The sequence below is a fragment of the Cryptomeria japonica genome, chromosome 10, assembly GCF_030272615.1.
Source record: "Cryptomeria japonica chromosome 10, Sugi_1.0, whole genome shotgun sequence".
In the NCBI taxonomy this organism is placed as follows: Eukaryota; Viridiplantae; Streptophyta; class Pinopsida; order Cupressales; family Cupressaceae; genus Cryptomeria; species Cryptomeria japonica.
In genome coordinates, this window is record NC_081414.1 from 814651006 (window position 1) to 814675583 (window position 24578).

General features: G+C 34.6%; 1 protein-coding gene across 3 annotated transcripts in view; it reads left to right on the forward strand.

Moving 5' to 3' along the window:
* LOC131859447 (ankyrin repeat-containing protein At5g02620-like) overlaps positions 1-24578 on the forward strand; it is an 89844-nt gene that overhangs the window by 37446 nt on the left and 27820 nt on the right. Inside the window, exons 2-3 of one of the 3 annotated variants that reach the window (XM_059213193.1) lie at positions 2130-2206; positions 3148-3218. The exons of 1 other annotated variant lie outside the window; for it this stretch is intronic. The gene's annotated coding sequence lies outside the window, so the exon portion shown is untranslated. The remainder of the gene's footprint in view (positions 1-2129; positions 2207-3147; positions 3219-24578) is intronic. One more of the 3 variants, XM_059213192.1, reaches the window with a different exon arrangement.

The window sequence follows — 24578 nt, forward strand, 5'->3', positions numbered from 1 at the left end:
GGCAATAAAAATGGGAGTGGTAGTCGGGGGTTGAAATGTGCATAGGTCCGAGGTAGCCAAATTAGGCATACCAAAAACCATGTCTGAGGCAAAGATATCAGAGTTGCTTCCGCCTCCCATCGGATTCATTGAATTAGGGTTAACGGTAGCAGAGCCCATAGGGGAGGCAGTGTCAACTTTTTCCACATTGGTTTGGGCAGAGTGGGGTTGGGGATTTTAGGGTTCCCAAGATTTGGTTTAGGGGGATGGGATTCACCCCATGTATTTCTCTGTTTGATAATTGGGTAGTTTTTGCGTTGGTGCCCTTCTTTTTTGCACAAAAAACAAGCATTCAACCCTCCAAGTAATTCGATAGAGCATGAATACTCTTCATTTTTCGATCTTAATTCTAAGAAACTTAGAAATATCTATCCTTGGTTTTATCGATACTATCATTCTGGCATCAAGTTGAGGGATTAACCTATTCGATTCATCCATCCTTATTACCTTACCAATGGGTTCAATGATTTGAGGAAGGAATTGCCAAAGGAAGAGAGGGACATTTTTTAGAAGGAGACACCTAGGGAGCGATAGAGCCATGATTTCTTTGTTAATGGCTTCGGGTGACTAGGCTAGGGCTTGAAAGGAAGAATTTCCCACAACCCAATACTTCTTTTTGAGGACCTCAGCTTGTGTTTCACGAGAATGAAAAAAGATTGCAAACAACCCTTATTGGATTTGCCTGCAAAAGGAGAATATGTAACCTAATTTAATATTCTAGTAGTTATAAAACCAATCATCTAAAAACTTGCGGGGAGGGCATTTCTCAATATCAACTACTGCAAAGAAGATAGTAGTGTACTTAAGCCTATTTTTTTCAGTGATGATTTCCTGAACGATAACATTATTAGGAGAAATGGAAGCGAGGTCAATGGTGACTGCAGATGCCTTACCTTCTCCATCAGGTTGCGTAGTTCCAGCCACAAACTTAGCGTCGGAAGCAACGCCATTGTTAGGGTTTACGACAGTCTCGGAGAAGGATTTCTTCTGGCTCGAGGGTGATGAATGAGGGGTGAGAGGAGGCAGATCAGGTGAAATAAAGTCCTCTGGCTCCATTAGGAGCCGAAAGATAGCTCACATGCACGAAGGTAAACAATCTTAAATGCAAAAGAAAAACCAAACTAACATCGCATAAGTAAGGAGAGAGGGAACGAACCACGTGGAGGAGGGATTCTCCTCCACAACTGTTAGTGCAAAGTTGGCCTCCACACAAGCATCGAAGGCCACGTCAATGCATAGATATCACCGAGTATTCATAGCCTCGACCAAGGTTCCTTCCCTTTTTTTCTATCTTTTTAATTAATATTTGGATATATTCACAAACAAAATCTTAAATGCAAGTTTTGTTATTTTCAAAGAGAAAAACCATTTAATTCCCTTTATTATTATCAGATTTTATAATTTTTAAATGCAATATTTTTTTTGTGCTAAAAACCAAAAAAATGCATTTCCTTTATTATTATCAAATTTTATGTAATCAAAATATAATAAAAAATGAAAAAAATAATTAGACAAAAACTAAAATCATTTAATTTTCTTTATTATTATCAAATTATATAATTTTTAAATGTAATATTTTTATGTTGAAAACAAAAAAAATGTTTATAAAAATTTAATCAAAATATAATACAAAATAAAAAAATAATTAAAAAGAAACTATTAAATTAGATTATTATTTTTAAATGGTTTTTTTTTCAGTTTTCTTAGTTTATATAATTTGAAATTGAAAATGTGATATTTATTTTATTTGGTTGTTAAAATAAACAACCATTTTCTTTATTATTATCAAATTCTATAAATTTAAAATGCAATTTTTTTCAAAGAAGAGAAAAAAAAAGTATTTAATTTTTTATTATTATTATTAGATTTTTAAAATTTAAAATTAGTAAGTGTTTTTTGTTTTGTTTTGAAAGCAAAATCCTATCCAAGTTAATGTTTTTCTTTGAAAATAAAAATCATCTATTTAAACATGGTTGGAGTATATATTTGTGGTGTTGATTTGTATCTAAATTTTACTTTTGTGCATTTATTGATTTGTATCTAAATTTGTGATATACAATTTTCTAATTGCCATAAATTTCATTGTGTAGTTTAAAAGGAGAAAACATTTGAACGAAGATTGGCAACACCAATTGACCACTGAGTTATTGGTGCAACAATCATCTAGGTACACATGATAATATTTGTGTCTTTCCAGTTCTACTTTTTTTATTATTTGAGATGCCATACCATCTTCAAATTCAATATTTAATCATATCATAATATGCTAGGTTTTGTGTTTTTGTTGGATAGTATTGTATGTAATTTCATTATCATATTTTTGTGTAAATTTTTAGTACATCAAATAACTCTTATCATTGAAAAATTTAGAAACAAAAGATATTAAAAATAAAAAAATATAAAAAATGTATTATTGAGTTATTTGAAATTTTTCTATATTAGATATTAAGCTTTTTTATTAATATAACAAGGACTTAGGAAAAGACACCAATAGCCTTGTAGTGACACCACAGACATAATAAAGGTACCTCAAAATGACATTGTAACATGTTAGAGTACATTGATGTTGGATCAAGCACAACTTTGGTATTGCTGATTATTGACAAACCGATCAGACTGCATTGATGCTAGATTGTATTGTTTTCTTTTGTAGGAGGGTTTGGTTTACTGATATGTATATTGTTTATGACTCATAAAGTTCTAAAGTTGTATGGTTTCAACCTTCGTAAGTCTAAACATAAAACTGAACCAAATCTAATGTCAATGCATATGGTGCTTTCCAAAGTGAATGATTGCTTTGAAAATTTAATAAGGATTTGAATGTTCTCCCAATCGAGAGCCTATAGGTGGTGGTTTCTATTATAAAGTACAACCTGTTATGTAATCTAACCATGAATATTGAGTTAATTGGAATGAATTTACAGACATCAACTTCCTCATTCAATTGACTAATAAATTGCCAATATTTGAGTTTTGTGTTTCAATTCATCACTGTGGATGGAATAACTTGGCTTTATTTTATTGAGGAGGCAAAATATTTTCTTACTTGACCATTTTTTATTGTGTAATCACAACAATAACCTTTTTGTTTTCTGTTGCATGCTAAAGGAAGAGAACATTTGAACGAACATTGACAATAGCATTTGACTTCTTGAGTTATCAATGCAACAATAATCTAGGTACACATAATAGTATTCGTGTCTTTGCAGTTTTTTTTTTTTTTTTGACTATTTGAGATGGATACCATCTTCAAGTTCGATATTTTATCATATTAGGCAATGTTAGGTTTTGTGTTTTTGCTGTGTAGTATTACATGTAATTTCATTATCATATTTTCATGTAGATTTTCATTTCATCAATTATCTCTTATTTTTTAGGCGTTTAATATAGATAACAATATGAGATTATTAGCTATGTGACTGTCCTTTAAAAAAAAAATGTGTTCAATTGTCATCATGATTTTTTAACCTTTTGTTTTGCATGGTCCCTGGTATAGTTCACAGATAAGAAATTTGGTTATTTTAGTAGGTATGCAAATTTTTAAATTTTTTAACCTTTTGTTTTGCATGGTCCCTAGCATAGTTCACAGATTAAGAAATTTGATTCTTTTAGGAGGTAAAAAAATTTGATTTTCAAAGTTTAAAAGAAAAAGAGGTAAAATTTTTATAGGAATTAAGAAGTCCAAATTGAATCTGACAAATCCAGCAAATCCAATAGGTACAAGTTAAGTCAGAGGATATGGTGATTTTCATGGATGAGGTTTGAATTTAATCAAATTTTAAACTTTTCAAAAAAAAAAATCAAATTTAATGGAATTTCTTCTATAAAGCACTGTTATCCACCTCTAAACACAACTCAGCTGGTCATGGGTATTCTTTGTATATGCTTTGTATCTATTGGGTCATGGGTGTCTGCAACTGCTGGGTCGCTATTCTGATAATTTATTAGAAGTATACATATATTTAAAAATAAAAAAAATTATAGAAGGCGAATTTTATCCGATTTTTTTTTCGAATTTTTCCCTTATCGAATTTCATCCGAATTTCATGGTTGTCGAATTCGAATTCGAATTCGAACCTTGTGACTTAGGCTACAAGAATTTGAAGTGAGTTGCATAAGAACCAAACTATATGGATTTGGTAAATGTAGTCCATATACAATAAATGAGGTATTTCTTTATAACATTTACGCATAGAAGATGCATCTTGTTGCGTCGTGAATGCCCAGAAATATGGCAAACATAACTAGATTTTTTGAACTTTAACTTGCATGCGAGTATCTTCTTTGATCTCACTAGCAACAGTAGTTATCAATTTGTATTTGTGATCAGTGTGAGACAGGGTGGCAAATCTAGGATTGTTTGTCCAAGTGGAAATATATCATGTTCTTTGAACATGATATAGGCTCCACAGTACACTTGTGTTGACTATTCTTATGTTTGGCACAATGCAATGCAAAGGTATCGTGTGTCATCTTGCTTAGGTGGCACATATGGCAGTGTTAATGTAATGCCCCGCCAGGAACCCTAAAGGATAGCAACACAACAAGGCAACTAAAAGGCGCAATAATTTTTTTTTTTTTTAAAAAATAAATGAATTAATCATGACTTGCACAATAACAACATAAGCGGAAGACTAACATTACATCCTAAAGGGTTACCAACGAAGATTACTTCGTAATAAAACCACATCACAATATTAATCCAATCTTTCATTTAAATTAAAGAAAGCCAATAATGATTAAATAATTCATATTCATAATTGATCTCCAAAGGATAGGCTTACAGAATTACAACATACATACTTCCAAAGATTCATTTATACAAATAGGAAAGATAACTGAAACAATATACATCCCATGACTTAAATTACAATATTCCATAAAATTACATGGCTTCCATAGAACAATAAATTACAAAGGTTACAAGTTGATGATACAATGACCACACGGCCTCAAAGTACAAATCAAGAATATAAGTGCTACAAGAAGCAAGAACCAAGATGCACCGGCGAAGCCAATCCTCGCGTGAAGGTAGGAACAAGATATCCGATGGGAAGTGGCACTACCACCCGACCATGTGATCCCAAAATGGAACCACCCCACCGTGCTAGGAGATAGCAGACGACCCTCAAGCAAGCAAGAGAAGTACAACAGTACACATGACTCCGCAGTACACAAGTGACTCGACTCACAAAACACTAGCGACCCTAGAGAGAGAGTGTCATCACATGGCTTAACATGGTTACCCTAGGAAGGTCTCCATAGGTCCTGGCCCCCATCATGGGTTATCCTGGTAACCTCTCCCGAACCCCCGGCTCCATCTAAGCATCATGCGGACCCTAGCATCCTTTCGTGAAGACAAGGTGGTAGGTTTGCCATTCCAGGCCTTCCCAAACACCTTGAGCCTATACAAGTACTCAACCGTGTACGGGGTGCATTATCTTAATTAAATTAATAACTACCCACCCCCTAAACAATTATTAGGTTATCACTTAATAGCTGACTTTCGAGGGGTTATCCTGCCATCCACTTTGGGTGCGGCCCCCGCCCGAAAGCCACTCTCTCTACTAGGTCACTAACTGGATACGACTATCTATGAGAACTCTATGGTGGACTAACAACCATCAATTATCCAGACATAACACAGGTGGAGGACTCACAGTCACAAACCCAGAGTTAACCATAAGGGACATAACACATAAAAGCCCACTTCCTCAAGGTTTGAACATTGACACCTGACCAAGGGTAAACATCGACAACATAATGACAGTTTTAAACATAATGCGACGACATTAAAACAACTAGACTGCAATTCTAAAAACACCACAAGCAATCTTTCTTGAGCAGTCAACATTTAATCAAATTAAACAAAGGTGTACAAGCCATTATAAAATAATTCCAAGATAACATCTATTGACGAATACAATCATCATACGATTATTTTATAATACTTGGATAACAAACACTAATATTAAATTTAATCCGACTTTCCTTAATTCCAACATTACTACTAACCTCTAAATCATTTTATTTATTTTCACGACACCAAGCAATTAATCTTCATTACTAAAATCGAAGAATTATTAAATAATCTCAACATCATTACAACTACAATTAACATATTTTATTAATTAATATTAAATAATAACATATTGTTATTATTGTTAAAATAACAATATATTATTGCTTAATACTAAACACAAAATAACGTTTATTGAATTTATTAAAAACCACTAACATAATATTATTATTTAATATTAAATGATAACATATTATTATTTTTATTAAAATAACCATATCTTATCACGTAATATTAAACATAATATAACACTAACCATTTTATTTGCCACTAACATACAATTAACATTTTCGTTTCTTTTTTTTTAAAACCAAAAAAAAACATTAAAAAAAAAAAACAATTTTAAACACCCTGTGGGGCCCCCACGCACCCACTGCAGCAAGCGCTGCCTTTCCCAAACTGGGAAATGCAGCGAGCTGCATTCCCAGCTTGGGGAAAGCAGCGCTGCTGCATTTCCCACGCTGGGTATGCAGCGAGCAGGGAGGGAAAGGAAGGAAAGGGGGGGTGCGTGGCTGGGTCGAGCCCAGCTCCCCGCCACCGCCCCCAATACAGTTAATTTCGGATTTAAACAAATTTTTTTTTGGTTAATCAACAGTTCAAAGACTCATTTTTAATTAAAAATGCCAGAGACTAAAGAAAACAAAACTAAAGACACAGACAGAGGCAAATATCTCTGTTAAAAAAAAATTAAAAATTAATTTTCCAGTCACAACATTCAACCAAACAAAAACAAATAAAAACCAATTTTCCAGTCATTAATATTGCTAATTTTTACCAGCAATAACCAAATCCTCTGAGACAAAACACAGGGGGAATAAACTTTCATCCAAAACAACCCAGTTGGCTCTAAAAATTTAATTAAATGAGAATACTCTTAATCCCCAAACCCCAATTGAATCTATTTGCTCCCAATCAAGCATGAACAAAGAAATTTAACTCATAACCATCATTTTTAAAACTGGAAATTTCTAGAGAGAGGTATTATGAATGCTTGGCAAAATTTTGCCAGCATAACACTACCAAAACCCATCAAAATTCCTAATTACAAACAGCATGATAAACCAAGAAATTTCTTGCATAGCAAAGATGAAACAATATAAATTCAGTTAAGGAAACTACATGGAGAGAAATTAAGTTTGAATTGATAACAAAATGGTAGAATTCTCCTTCCACAACCCATGACAAACAAACACCCAACACCCACAATTCACAATTCAAGATTTTAAACAATTAACAGCAAATGGGAAGAAAGCAATGATTTTTTTGTTGCAATAAGCAAGGATTCAACCAACCTTTATGATTTCCAAGCAAGAATGGTATGCTTCAGCAAGAATCCCAGCTAGTTCACACCCAAATCCACCCTTCAAGCAAATTTTCCAAAATTTCTTTCTCCTCCTCCAAAATAAGCATAACCCCCAAAATCTCCTCCAAAATGATTTTGTAAGAAAAATCTCTTAACCTAATTTTCTAGGTTGCCCAAAATTTCTATTTAAAAAAAAAAAAACATTAAAATTCCCCATTGACTTTCTTTTCTTTTTTCTATTTTTCCTTTTTCATATTTCTCAAAACAAATAAATGAAAAATTCCCTCTTTTTTAAAATTACATTTTCATAAGTAGCAATTAAATCAATTTTTCTACTAAATAGGAAAGCAATGAGTTAACTTAATTTGCATATATTTAAAAGCAATTAACTAATATATTCTATTTCTTTCGTTGGATCTAAACACGATTACTTTTTCAAATATAAGCAGCCTAAAATTAAAATCTAATAAACTAATCAATTACGCTTGATTCAAGGCATAAGGCATAATAAGGAATGAATCGATCAAGTCAACAATAATGACAACTTAAACTTAAATAATTAACTGAACCACCAAGGCATGCAAATCGAGGAAAAGTAAAAAGACTCGAAATTCAGACAAAAGGGATGAACGACCGACTGACGACACTCACAATAATAGACTGAGGTAAGGACTAGGGTCAAAAGCTATCTCCTCCACTCCCATCGGACATATAAGGCACGCTCAGACCTGTGAAGCCAGGTGGAGACGATACCCCGTACCTACCCGGTACTTGTACCTGCAATAGCCTGCATCACCGATTGATGCAAGTATGCATTTGATAAACAAGACCAATCAGTGCTGTGGCCCTACGATCTTTTGTCATCCACTTCGTTGCTGCATCTGCATCTTGTGGCTTTGTTACAGTCCCATCCACAATCTCCCACAATTCTTTCTCAATTAATGATAGTTGCACTTTAATTTGCCATGTGTGGAATTTATGCCCTTCAAATTTAGGAATTGTAACTACTTTATCCATAATCTTTATCACTCAAAGACAAATAAAATGATAACAAAAGATTTGTGATGTCACCCTATAAAGAGATAGTCCATTTCATACCTCTTTTCTTGAAACATGATTGCAAGATTCTAGTTTGGCATTTGGACTTGAATCATATCTCTATTTTCACTTCCACCTTCCTTTTATTGTTCATCTCTCACCATTACAAACACTGAAATCATATCACTGCCATCTACAGTTCTTCTAACTCCTCTGCAACACAGCAAATGCAGAAGCCAGCCCCAATCTTATTCCTCCATTAGCCACAGATCATAGAAACTAGTTTTCGCTCTGATACCATGTTGAAATGGTAGAGCCAACATAGAACAAAAAAAACTAAACCATGATTGAAGAGAATGACACAAATGAAAAATATTATTGATTTGATTTTGTAGGATAAAATGTATTATCAGATACACATATTCATTCTAAATGTGTGCCTTTAAATAGGCAATACAAAATATTCATTCTAAATGTGTGCCTTTAAATAGGCAATACAAAACAGCAAATGGTTGTGTAACTGCACAACTGAAAACACAACCACCGGTAGTTTTATTAATTAAATCTAAACTAATGTAATAACACCAACATTGTATACTTTTTATTAATTAGTAATAGAGAATTTGTGTACTGTTAAAAAACCAGAGCACTCTGTTTTTATTCTGATTTGTGTCTGTTATATTTCTGCAATTTGTATATTGGTGTTATTTGTTTTTCTTCTGTCATAATTATCTTAAGTTTATCAGCTGGCTAAAGGAGCGGGGTAGTTTTCATATTCTACAACAGAGAGAATGTTGCATATTGAGTGAAGCCTTTTAGAGTTGTAATTTTGCAATAGTGCAAAACGTTTATTAATAGTCAAATAAAATCTGAGGGTGGAGGGAAAAGAATATCAGTGAATGAAATGAACAACAATAAAAAAAAATCATTGCTCACAAGCAAAAAAAAACTTATCAGGAAATGAGATTAAAGACAAAATATAATATAGAACCCTGTAAAGCAATCCGTTGAAAACTACAATATTCCTGTTATTATTATTCAAACAACAATTGAGTGTCTGAAAGGTGTGGGCTTTGAATGGGAAAGAGCGAGCTGGTAGGGGGAAATTACCTATACTAAGAGACAAGATGTGGCCAGAGAGAAGCTTGTAGAATCCTCTGAGACAATCTTTTGCAAAGTGCAAACTGCAATTTTGCAATATCAATCAAGATTTAAAAAAAATTGTTAGTGAGTGACATGAATTACATAAAACAGACTATATTGTTTCAAAAGCGTGAACTTTGAATGGCAAACAGTGACCTGTAAGGGGGAAATTACGTGCGGAGAGAGGAGAGTTGTGCTTTTAGAAGTGTCTAGATATAATCTTGTAGAACCATAATATTGTAGAACTATGTGACTTGTAATGATTTGGAAATTGGAATTTTTCAATAGAAAAGAACATTCATAAATATTCGAACAAAATCTGAGTGAGAGCAAACAAATCATTAGAAAATGACATGAGCAACACAAAACAAACTATATTCTTTGAAAACCGTAAGCTTCCAATATGAAACAATAACTTGGTAGGGTGGCTGGCAAAGTACTTGTAGAGTGAAATTGTTACGAGTACAGTGAGAGGGGGTGTTGCACAGTGATGGAGCATTTGAAAGCTACTATCTTCCAAAAATAATCGGAGTATGACATCAATAAGACAAAATTTAATATATTATTTTATAATTGCCAGCTTTAAATGGAAGAAATTAAACGCATGGACAAACGATATGTGCATAGATTGAAGATTGTAGAAACCTGTGAAACAATCCTTTGAAAAGTGCAACCTTCCAATATGAAATAAAATTTAATAATATTGAAACAAAAAATGGAGTCTTTGAAAAAGGTGGGCTTTGAATGAGAAACAGTGAACTGCGAGGGGAAAATTATCTGTATGAAGAGATTGCAATCTTTGAATGGGAGACAGTGACTGGTAAGGGGAAAATTACCTGCATTTATTAATATTCAAAGACAATTTGAGCATTCTTTTAAAAATTAATGAATGAATCGCATGAACAATAGAAAACATTCTATATTCTTTTAGAAGTGTCGAGCTTGCAATGGGAGACATTGACCTCTTAGGCGTAAAAGCATCTGCACAGAGAGACGAGTTGTGTGTAGATAGACTCGTCTAGAAGCCATTTTTGCCATATTAAATAAATAAAAATTTGAGTGTGGGTAAAACAATTTGTCCCTGCGCATTGCCTTTGTCTTTTCATTTTCAGCTACCACATCAAGACTTTTCATCTCCCATCGTTTGTGCATTTCTATTTCTTAGCTTCTTATGTGCTAGATCCTCCATCTCCTATGTTGACACTCATTTTTAGCATTTCTATTTTTAGCTTCTTTAATTTGTCACTACTCTTAATCTTATTTTTATGCACCTCTTTTGTCTTGTTCTGCTACTATATCCCTGTATCTTCATACATTTAATTTGCATATTAAAGGAGAAAAGAACACACATTAATATTCAAACAAAATTATGACTTATAATTGTCTACGAAGCAAGTATAGTTTGTTTCATGTTGGTGTATTAGGACTTTTCATATTACCTGGATTATGCACCATACAAACAGAAGTTAGTATTATTACCAAAGAGGATGATATTACTGTGAAGCACAAACCATTGAACATGAACATAAGTTGCGTTCTTCATGAACAATAAGATAAAAAAGTTGAATAGAGTGACAAAATTTGTAAGAATAACATGTAGTCTAATGTAGCGATCAGAACTGCAATAAAATGAAAAAGTTGAAAAAATGTCTTGAATTGGTTTTTAGTTGGAAAACAATTAGATAACTGTAATGAATTCAAGGAAGTCTTTCTTGGAAAGATTAATAGTTAATTTCATCATATCTTAAAGAAATAGAATGTAGAAAAGCAACAAATATTACCATGGGTCTAATATGGAGGGGCTATCTTTCTATATATACTTTTTTTTATTTTTTTGGCAAAAGTGGATAGAACCACTGAACTATATTAAATTTTAAAATTTATCTTTCTATATACTTTCTATATATACTTAGTCATATACCTGTATTAAATTTTTTTTAGTATTATATGAAAAGACAAGTATACAATTGATAAAGTTTATTACGACTATATAATAAACTGTTCTTAGAATTAGAAGATGACAAAAATAAAAGAGATGGTTTACGTCGTGGCAGACGACACTTGAGTTTGGAAGTCCGACAGGTAATACATGTGCATTTAGTAGTAATTTGCATCCGAAATGACGGATAATGCCCTATGCAATCAAGTGGTTTTGTCTTTGAACAATAAACAATATTACATTTTATTAAACATTCAAGTGTGAAATATGTGCTAAATTATTAGTGACATTATTAGAAAGGAATGCAATCAGACAATGATATGAGCAATTTTAAAATAAATGTTGCTTGATTGAATAATGTGTTAAATATCATGTAGCCAACAATACACCTTTTTTCGCGTCAACTTACAAATAGTGTCATCGTAATGGTGTGCTGTGAATGGTGCAAATGATGTTTGGTTTCGAACTTGGAGATTTGAAGTAGTAATAACAATCAGTGTAGGTAGAAATCAAATCAACTAATGATGAGTATAATACCAAGGATGATATAGTAAAAACAATGAAATGTTTTACCTTGCAAAGAGCCATTAGTAGCATTATTACAAAGAAGTGCTCTTTGGCATTGACCTGAACAAGTAAATAAATCTTAATTGATTGAATTACGTGTTAAATACCATGTAGCTAACAGCATACCTGTTGATCACGAGGTGTAAAAACTTTATGATTAAAAGATTGATAGCTATAGTTCATGCAATTTCTATGCACTTATAATGGTCAAAATAATTTTAAAGCATGAGAAAATATGTTCCAATACTCAATATATGAAATAGTGAGTTCGGGCACATTGTAAAACAAATAGTAATCTAGTTAACTTACAGAAATTACCCGTGACTTGGAAGAGTCAAATGTATTAGTTGGTGTGTTTGTTATGTAGAGACTATGTTCATCACAGTTTTTATACACAATTATAAATCTTCATGGCATTTTGGCATTTTCTGCATATATGTCAAAACTATAAAATGTAGTTTAAATGAAAGTTGAGATGTTGTTTACCTTGTAGGAAGTAACAACTGAAGGAGGTAAGATTGATAGTAAGTGTTGGAATTGTTCAATCTAGTGTAATTGCAATTGGAAGAGCAATATCTTTCATGTTTTGAACATGATTGTTTAGTTAACTAAATGTAATTCAGACAATTTGAGCTAGAAAAGCTGTGAGTTATGTCTTGCGTTGTTTATGAAGTAGAAGATGGAAAATTTGTATAAAGCTCCAAATGGGAAACGGTGACCTGTGAGGGGGAATTATTTATGTATGTATTGTTGGCAGTCCCTTGTTTTCTGGGACATGGCTTACATGGATAGTGACATGAGATGTGCCGAGATAAAAGTTTGTAGAACCCTTTGAAGTAATCCTTTCACAACTGCAATGTTAGAATGGAAAACACCATTTATTAATCTTTAAACAAAACTTGAGTGGGGCAAAAGAATTATCAGTGAATGGCATGCACGACAGAAAAACATACTATATTTGTTGCAAAACTTGCTTGCAGGGAGGAATCCAAAATGGAAAATCGACGATAAGCTTATGATAACATTTTGAAAACAATAAATTCGACACTTTAGAAGCAGATAGGACCACGCAAGACCTTTGGAAGAGCAATATGTGACATGGTTTGATCGAGATTGTGCACTTCAAGAAATCTAATTTGCAGACACTGATCTAGGTAAGATATGGATGAGTACTTTGGTCTGCATTGTCGGTTGCTTTAGGGGAGAGTAGGTGCAGACATGCTTCTCCCTTTTTCCTAATGGCAGTGTTAGTGTTGTATTGCATTTTGGAATATCCTTCAAAACAGAATGGCGGCTCCATTCACAACCCTTCAATTGACTTATTTCTTGAAAAAGTTTTAAACGTTAACCCTTGTCTTTCATTCTTTCGTACATCTATTGTGACTTTGCTTAGTGTTCGTCCTTGCAATTTGTATACTATAATTGCCCAAGCCATGTCTTCTGGAAGTTGTGTTCGATTGGCTCGTGTTATAGGAGTGATTTAAATGTTCTTTGGATTTTGTACATACCATGTTGGGCCAATGCAGTTATCAAATTGAACTACAACATAGTCTGACGAATCTGGTGGCTTGGAATTATTACTATAGATAATTTAATTTGACCTAGTGATCCATTTACAATTCTAGCTTGGATCCATAGGTTTGTTGTTAACATCACTTGCTCACCTATGCATGATAGTAGCTGTGGTTGTTGTGCATCATTGTTATAGTCAACAGATGTTTGTTGTGCAGCTTGAGCGACACTAACAGCAATGGCTAGGTTCAAATGTTTCAACATTTTTTTGTTATGTAGTCTAGCCATGTCGTTGATTGCAAATAAATGGATCGAATTGTCAAATTGTTTTTTTCTTTCATATGTGTTTCCCTATCATGCTAAAAGTGTCTAGGGTTTCTTATGTTTTGAAGAACTGTTCAGAAATTTTGTTGAGAATCACTTTAGCCTTGTTGATGAAAAATGGTGTCCAATGTTACTGCTATTGTAAAATTCTACCACAAATTGAATGTCCTAGAATGTGATGCATAAAGAGGCTTATCCATGATTGGAGGTAGCTGGCCAAGGTCACCAGCAAGAATAATTGAGACACTACCACAACTTTCATGTTGTTTGTTTGGGAATGCTTCCCTTAGGCGGTTGTCTGTTATGAATTATTTTGGTCCCAAAAAGCTCATCATCTCATCTATTAGGATGTATTTGACATATTTGAAGCCCTCTTGGAATGTTGTCAAGTACTATCCCTGCGAACAATGCATGCCCTTTATAGGAATTATCTGGGATATATGGATTGTTGTATGCGTATGTTATAAGTAGGCACACCTATGGGTGCAAAAGCAAGCAAGGGATTTCTTTCGGAGGTTGTGCATGTGTTTATTTTTTCCTAATACAATCTCTCCAGAACGATTTGCTAGTGCTTGTTGTGCCTTGAATAATTATGGATAGAGGGTTAGTTGGGGATGGGTACGTGTGATGTTGCACGATAAGGTGTAGTGCAAGTAGTTCTTTTGGTGCTAGTTGGTAAGTTGTGTTTATAGCTGATAAGTGGCTATCAATCCCATCAAATTGCAATTTTTTAGTAGATATGAATTGTTTAGCAATCTCGTGCATTTCGTGGGAAACGTTACTTTTGTTCCATGGGTAGTTAATATCAAAGTCTTGTCTGCCTAGCATTTGAAGTTCACTTATTTTAAGGTTATTGGTGGTGTCCATTTAGGAGAGAAATTACCATTTATATAGGTCTGTCTCATGTTCATCTTGCAGATTGTTGGTATCACTGTCATCTTCTTCTTTGGGTCTAGGGGAGTTTGTTAATCTATCAATGTGCCAATCGGTAGTAATTGGCAACTGAGTAATCTCCAACTTGTTGCCATTTCTTCTTTTGTGATTCCTATGTCTGTAGGTATGTGGTTAAAGTGCTTGTATAATTGAAGTTTCTTCCAACAAAAGTATTTTCATATAAGTTTGTATAATAGAACTGTTTTCATTTGGAGGTTCTTTCAACTGTGGGTACACACTAACAATTACCTTTTTCCCTTTTAACCATTTTACTTTTTTGTGCTCAGAAACATATGAGTACATTTGTGCTAATTCTATGAGACATGTAGCTTCTGATTCAAGGGATCTCTGGATATAGGAGCAGATATAAGTGGTTGAAAGATCATCTTCATTGTCTGATTTTGTTATACGCTGAAGATTTTTCTGCCAACATTTAAGGAAACAAAGGATTGACTCCACCTTATGAGTGGCAATTTTTGCAGCATGTAGCATTTCTCATGTGCTCCAACGTGACGGTGAGCAATTACACCCATCATCAATTTTTGGTAATGCTAGCAAAGCTTTATCATGTTTACTTGTACATGCTATCCTCTTTAGCATATTTAAAATTTTTACACAGCACTATGTTTTTTGAAGTGACAGGTTGACAATCAACATTAGCTCTGCATATTGCAAGCATGTGGGGGCTATGAATGTTGGGGTGATCATCATTTCTTGTAGGTCTATAACATGTAAATCGCAGAGATGAGGTTGGCCGTTTGAAACTCCACCCTTTTAATATGGATTTGTTTCTTGTGCCACTATATTTAGCAAAGAGCCCCGCCTGGCTTAGTGGCTTCGGAGGTAATTTAGGTAGGGAGAGGTTGTGTGTTTGACCCACCCTCCAATAACACATTTATAAAATAAAAAAGCAAAATTGTTGAACAAATATGAAATCGTCGAGACAAATCCACTTGGAACTACTGGGGGTACCACGTGGAACCATTTTATTGGTCTATGTGGGACTATTTGATTCGTTCCACCCTCCATGGGTCAGAGTTCAATTGGTCCACGTCAACTACCATGCATGCTGCCATGCCATTCATATGGATGCTACGTGTCGAAATTTGGTGATGCCACATCATCATTTGTACTTGGTCAACCTTTTCTCTATTTAACTTTGATTGGTAGTAACTTGCACATACAGTCTCCAATTGACGTGATTCCAACGACGTTAGAATCCATTGTCCTACCTAACTTTTACTGAGTATAACTTATGTGTGAGGCCTGAATGGATGCTACGTGTCAAAATTTGGTGATGCCACATCATCTGTACTTGGTTAACCTTTTCTCTATTTAACTTTGATTGGTGGTAACTTGCATGTACAGTCTCCAATTGACGCGATTCCAACGATGTTAGAATCCATGGTCCTACCTAAGGGCATGTCCCCATGCTGCTGCTTAGCTTATTTTGGCTAGCAGCAAGTGCTCAACTTTTTAAGGAGCAATTTGTGGAGCACGTGGCCCCATGGATAGTCAAATGGCTGCTTATTTTTATGCAATCTTCTTAAATCATTTTGTAAATGAAATTATTGATAATATTTTTTACAAATAAAATTCATAAGCAAAATTTTAGGCAAGTAAATAGGAGAGCAAAAAAATGTGGTGAAGCCATGTGTTTTTTTTTTTCAATGCTTGCAGCTACTTATTTCTAGCCCCCCTTTTTTTCAAAGCTTATTTTCATTTTTTAAGCATTTGCTGCTCCACTAAAATAGGAAAAGATTCCAATTCATCCTTTTCCCTTAATTAGAATTTTACATGGGAACACTCCAGCTGCTTAAATTTAAGCAGAAAATGCTCATAAGCAGCGGCATGGGGACATGGGGTAACTTTTACTGAGTATAACTTATGTGTCAGGCCTCCTTTTGACGCGATTCAAGTTGCATCATGATTGTGTCGGCAAGCTCCATCTAGTCATGCCATTTTCGTCGGATTTTGAGAATGTGAAAGTTTTTAAGTCTTTTAGATCCTTAGATCAATAACAGATGCATAGAAGATGTATGGAGAATTTAGAGGTATGTTTCTTGTGGGTGTCCACATTTTATTAATAAGGTAATTTTATCAACACATATTTGTGAGTTGTTCCCACTTTTGTTTTTTAGACAAATAGAATCCATGGAATGAACAAAATCTTGTTTTTTTTTATGAGGGTTTTTTTTATAGAAACAAAACCCATGGAATGAACAATAACATGGAAAAGCTAAGTATAGTGGCAAAATCAAGAAGTTTGTGTCTTATGTTTTTTATGAGAGGGTTTCTTGTGTGTTCCAACACTGCTACTCATTCATATATATATACATATGTACATACTGTTAGTTAACAGATTGGACTTCCCAAAATTTATTAATAAATACTCATGTTCGCCCAGTAGGAAACCAATGAAAACCAACAGTTGGGTAAATAATGTTAATTTACCCTCTGCATAAGGGTACAACTCCCCATATGATATTCAATGAATTTTGACCAAATTTTATCATATAATTCACTTTTAACCAGAAAGCAAAGAAAGGCTTTAACATTCACTTGTCAACACAAAATGAACGCCTCACAACGATTATCGGAATGCATAACAAAACATTAAACTTCAAATAACGATTAACCTATATAAAGTGATCAAAATATTTGAACTCTGATTGATACTCGCTCGTGCCTCATAGGACAAGGGGAATCAGAATATTCAAATGCTTTCAGCTAATTTCATTCATCAGATTGATTCACAAACTTGATATTAGATAAAAATCAGAGAAAGGAATCCAATACATGAACATATAAATATCCCAACATAAATCTTTTATATATTCAAACTCACAGGTTTCAAAAACTGTATCAAACATTCCATTCCATTCAAAGATGGAGTATTTCACTGAAATTAACAAGTAAAACAGTCTGCTATCTTAATTTTTACAAAATTTCATGGATCCTCGCCAAAACATCCATTACTAATATATGTATAGCCACCAGGCCGACCTAATAGCTAAACACAAAGCTTCAAGAAACAACCGTTCGTAATTGAAATTAACTAAAATGGCCAAGAGCCGCAAACAGAGCTATAATTGCAAAACAGGAAACGGTTCTTGATTTGTCTTATTGGTGTGTTGTGCCACGTATATTTCGCCACTCCATATGAGCCGCTGAAAAGTTGTGAACAACTTGATAATGTGGGAGCCCAATGTGCAAGATTCGTTGCTTCCAAACCTCTTTGTCCATACTCACTTCCAAAACTTTAGTTTTGTGCATTTCCAAGTGATCAGAACAGACAACCAACATAGATTCAATTCTGGCAACTCTGGAGAAGTCATCTTTGGTTAAAGATTTACTCTTCGCCAGCAGCAACAATAATTTTCTTACCTGAGAAGCATCATATTTAAAGACGGAAAACATTGAAGAGTACCAAAGCATGCTTCGCCCCAACTCATTTATCCGTGTAAAACTTCCCATGATTTGATATAGTTCTGACATGCTCATTAATTAAAAATCAATTCCACTCAGTCGACATGCTTTCTCATGATTGCTTTCCATAATTATAGTTTGAAAACACGAAAAACTAAGAATATTATGTTCCCATTGCGCCGCCTTTATCTCCTAAACACCATCGGGCTGATTTGAAACAATGCTTTGAAACTTGAACTATTTCAAAAGAAGTTCATTGGTTCAAAGTTCAAAGACAAAAGGTCAACACTTGCGGCAAGGAAGAAGGAAACAAAAGAAAATTTCAATGATGCGAAAATGAACCTTTAACCTTGAACCATTCCAAGAGTGGTTCAACGGTTCAAGTTCAAGGCGACCACAAGGACTGGCGTTAAAGGGACATCCGCAATACATAAGACAAAAGACCGATTGAACCTTGAATCTTGAATCGGAAAGGTTCAAAGTTCAAGTTCAACGACTATGCTAATGAAGACTTAGAACTTAATAGACCATATTTCCTTTGAACTAGAATTTTGAACTTTATAAAGGGTTCAAGAGACGAGTACGAAACTCAAATTGATGAAGACTTAAGCTTTGCAATACTTAATAAAGTAATGACCCCTAATTGATAAGCTATAAGCGGATAAATAAGGGGGTAACACATACATACATATCTATACATACATATATATGCAAGTACATATATATACATGTACATACATACATGCACATATACACACACAAATGTACATACATATACATACATGCATACATATATATACGACTGCAACCCAAACTCCACAATAACCTTGAATAGAAATGCTATGTAATTGTTATTGATTTTTCCTTCTGCATATAATGGTTGTGATGCAGAAAGGTTACTACATTTTTGTGGTTTCAATTGATCACAAAAACTATTCATTATTTCCACAAACAAAATAAGGACTATTCAAAATAAGAAATCCCACACTCGACAAGTATAAAGAATTGCTCGACGTGGTTGTGATGGTATGATGAAAGAATAAGGATCCGGTCAACTACTGAGAGGGGGGGTAAATCAATAGATAGAAAATATGATAAACTTTTACCTAACTCAGAAATAACCTCTCAAAGTAAACTTTAAACTGACAAGTTAAACCACTAAACTTAAAATGCAATATCACTGTCAGAATAAACCGGTTGACTCTTACAACAGATTAATAGTAAACAACTTGAAACTACAAACATCCAAATATATTTTCTGATATCAGTAAAAACTCATTTTTGATTTTTGCATGTAACATAACTTATCAAAGTGGATTAAGTAGTTAAGCAATTCAACCATCGAAAACATAACCACAAAAACATTCACCACTCGACACAATATTTTTTACGTGGAAACCCAAATTGGAAAAACCAAGGTGAGATGAGACTCACAAGATGACTATCTGAACTCTTCTGAAGTTCACCCTGTTATAAGCCAACCTTGTTAAAGCTTTTACAAAAAGTCTTGTTAAGAACAGGTCATGTTAGGGACCACCCGGTTAAGGGATTGACTATAATGCCCTTTTAGAAGCAATACCCTGTGAGGAGTAACCTTGGTAAAGGATTTGAAATGCAAACTAATGGATCACCTGGTTAGAGGATTTGAATAGTGAAGCTTGTTAGAGCTTACCCGGTTAGGGGATTTTACTGTTGTAATTGTTAGAGAACAACAAGAGTTTGTTGATCTGTTAGAATAGCACTACACTTGCTTGTTCAGATCCTTTTCATACTCTTATCTTATTTTACACAAACTGCAGATACATCATCTGGTTCGGTAACCACACACTCAATTACAACTTTTCCAATGCTTCAAACAAAACAACTCACCGACCTTATATACAAATCAATTAGGTCGGTAACACAACAAAAACCAAAACTTCATAGAGATTACAAACAAGTCGGTTCAGGTATGACCGTTGGATTACATAACAATCTCTGCACATCATTCAAGAAACCCTTGACCGCTCCTTGATCACTGCTTCATCAAACTCAGTAACACATCATGCACTTTGCATTACATGCAATATACTTTCTCATTCCCAAGATGAACACCATTAACTCAACGTGCCAAAAACACTTTGAAACTCTCCTCATACAATATGCATACGTGTCATTTGAAACTCTCCTCATACAATATGCATACGTGTCATAATCATTACCACTCATCATCAAATCATAAACCAATATAACCAATTCACCAAACTTAATCAGTTAGGGTTTATCAAAACAACAGGCGAGGTTTATCGGTTCAACTCTCTAATACTTAGCAATATCGGTTCACTCCACAAACTAACCTACCAGTTATAGTTCCTTTCATTAGCTCTTCCTACCGGTTACAAAACAACATTTAACAATATCATTACCGGTTGATTGACATCAATGACAACATAACATTTCATTAATGCAATCTTCATGCAAATGCCAACAGGTTGTAGGACGAGCTAACATAGTACGGTTTCTTGACCAGTAGTAAATGAACATGCAAAATAGATAATAAGTGTAAACTGTTTGAATGTATATAAAATGATCTATATGTAGAAGATGCGATTTAGTCACCCTAGAAGTGATAAACCTCAAAGAGAAAACATACTTTCACTCTCCCTCACTTAAATTGGCGCTAAAGGTGAGCAAACTACAAAATCAAGCAACCAAGCCACATATGAAAACTCTAGACGACTTTGCTAAGCCTATGTCTTTAAGATGAAAGTGCAAAGCTTGGACACTAGCATGGTATGCTAATGTTTTGTATAGACATAGTATAGAGATCGTGTAGTGGACACAGACGTGACAATACGACTAATATAACAATGTTATGGTAAGCAAAATAACAAGTACATAATGCAAACAACTAAAAGAAGATGAGAGAAAGTGAACAAACTTATAATCGATCCACAATTGAAGCCTCCAACAAGGTGAGCTCCTTCTGTCGATTACAAACCTGCATACAAACAAAAAAAGGAAATGTTGGGGGTTGTGTTTAGAGGTTTGCCTTAGTTATACCCCCATTTCGATGTTTCCACCTCCACGAACAACCCAAATAATAGCAACGATTGAAAGGAGGTAAAGATGAAAGAAAATGAATAGAACGATTGATATGCTAGATAGAAGCAATGAAAATGAAAGTAAAGAGAGAAAGAGAGAAACTCCCCTTCAACACTCAAAGAACTTTCACTCGGATGAAGGGAATTGAGTTCCAAGAGCTGTCTAAACATCGTGATAATGGCAGAAATTGGATAGAAAATCCGTTGGAGATGTAGAAAGCATGCCCAAAGTTTAGGAGATTAACCAAATGATCAAGAAGTCCCAAAACCATGACAAATGCATGAGATATAGACCCCAGGAAGAATCTCGATGTTGGTGGCCGTGGACAGAGGTGTTACAATCTCTTTTAGGCACAGGCATAATCCTCAAATGACACCCTGCTAACTAACATATTCCCAAGATGCTAGCGTGGTGTGTGGACGTCTCCGTGATGTGCTAGAGTCCATTAGTCAAATGGTAAGCATGGTGGATAAATCATAAAAGGCCAAATTCTAAGTTGACAAAGTAGTCCATGTGGAGAAAAGGACAAGTACGTGACAAATTATTCCAATCAGCTTGATACGAAGGTGCTTATGTGATGTAGAATTGCGTGGGGCACAATTTACAACGTTACACTATACACACATACATATATACATATACATATATACACACATGCATATATATACACATATATAAATACATATAGACATGTAAATATATATAGATATATACATAAATGTACATATAGATAAATTGATACATATATTTATATACATATAGACACATACATACATACCCATCTTGTACTCTTAAAAAACTCTCCTTTAGAGGTGATAATTTTTTTTTGGAAGATTGAAGTTTTGGAAGGATCAATTATATGTGTTCCATATTACTCGTATTCCAAGGGTTCTACCTGTATAGCAAATACATAGAAGATGTGCGGGATATTCAGAGGTATCTTTCTTGTGGGTGTCCACATGTTATTAACAAGCTAATTTTAACTTTACACACCTGTGAGTCTTTCCCACTTTTTGTATACAAACGAAATCCATGTAATGAAGAATAATATGAAACCCTATGAAGTAATCCTTTGAAAATTTCAATCTTCCAATAGAAAACAACATTTATTAATAGTCAAACAAAATTTGAGTGTGGACAAAAAAAATATTAATTTCAAAAGTGTAAACTCCCAATGTACAAAATTATTAATACATCTCTTCACATTTGTTAAGAATTAGACCTACATTAGATAAAAAACCCTCTGATAAAAAATAGAACCGCTAACTCTTTGTATCAAAAGACTAGGAAGTGACCTATATGTTAAGTTTTGAACATACATATACATATGTAAATACAAATCCTAGATCATTTATGGAATGAGGTTAATGATATCCCTTTAAGACATTAATTTAAAAATTTAGGAAAGAGAGAATCATCATTTAATAAAACAATTATCGTTTACACAATGTTGAAGGTACTTTTAAAATCCAGATTACCAAGAAACATATCATTAAATAGATTATACTACAAAAATTTCATTCTAATAATCAAAGATTAAAATAGTGGTATATAATTTATCTAATAATATTTCAAAGATCCTATCTCCACAGTTGGGATCAGAGGTATCCTCCTATTTCTCACACAACCCTTTGCATTTGACAAGCTAGGGTTCCAGAGGTTCAATCAGATGCGAGAATCCCTTCAAGAAATTGCAGTAGTCTCTCATCATTTTGCTATACGGTTAACATTAAATTTAACCCTGGCGGCTAAGCTCAACGGTCATATCAATTCAAACTTAATCTTACCTTTCTTGGGAGGGTGGGCCCGCTGTTAAGCACGTCACCTAATCCGTAGTCATGACTTATGCCTTCTCCGATCCTCCTCTCGAGATAGCTGACAAATTGTCAAATCAATTTAAGGTCTGTGTGGCCCGTCTGGGAGAGTTGGCATGACAAGGACAAACATCCTTCGCCACCTTTGTTGGCAAATTTATTGCAAATCCAACCCTCATTATTCGGCTTTAAACAGTGTGCCATCCTTCCTCTTCGCATTTGTTCCCGGCATTCTGTGATTAGTTCCACCTCTCTGCTTTTTTATCTCGGAGTCCATTTCCTCCTTTGATTGATTAGCCTACATTGCCGTCTATGGCGTTCGAGCCCCCTTTTGGTTTTATCATGAACGTGTATCCCAGACCCACTTGCTGTTTTGGAGCAGACACTCCAATCTCTCTTTCGGCGTCAACGCGCCAAGTCTCTTTCAGGAAAATTACAGACTTAAGGCTCAAGCGCCTCCTCCTCTTTTCGGATTCCCCCCTCATTTTGGCAATGAAGATGATTCTGGGCAGCGGACACCTGAACAGAGATGAATATCCTCGGGACAATACCAGCGTTTCCTCAAGGTTCGTTGCCTCCCTGCAAGACCTTAAAGTCGCCAAGCAGGATGTTTGTTCCCTCACCAAGAAGCTTTTCCCTGAGGAGGTTACTCAAGTACTCTAGGAAGTTCTAAACAAAACAATTCATTACTCTGGGGCTCCTCGGCCAGGGGATAGAATCCTCTTCAACGCGCATGGAGAATTAATTAATTACTATCCCTTCCTGCTTGACCTGAAAGGGAAAGGCCTGGACAGACACAGAGCTCTTGCGGGTGTTGGTCTTGGCTACCTCAAATGGCATTTTTTGGGAGAGAACTCAAACGACCTAGGAAGGGAGGAGGACCTTATTCAGTTTGCTAGACTCAATGGTATTCTGCCTCCGAAACCAGAAGATGAAAACCCTCATCTGGAACAGGCTCGTAGGGGTCGTGCTTGCAAGGGTCGTCGTGGGTCTGGAAATGGCTATGGTAGAGGTCGCCCACTGAGCAGAGGCCATGGACACGCGAGGAAGGAGCACCTGTCTCCTGAAGCTCAAAAGGAAAATGCAAGCTAGGTCCCTCCAACCACCGTTGTTTTTTGCCATGTCTCTTGAGCGGTTTTTTTTCTGATTACTCCATTACTATCTCTGTTAATAGGGTAGTAAGCTTCTGCCATCTAGACTTAATTTCTTGTTTAAAGGGTTTCCTCGGACTTTCATATGGAATGCTTGCTTACTATCCTTCTTATCTAATAGAAGGAATTTGGATGCATCATTTTGAACTCTGCTAAAAATTATGGCTCTGTAAATTCTATATAATTTTAATAAAATATGGCTCTGCCTTTACCGATCAAAAAA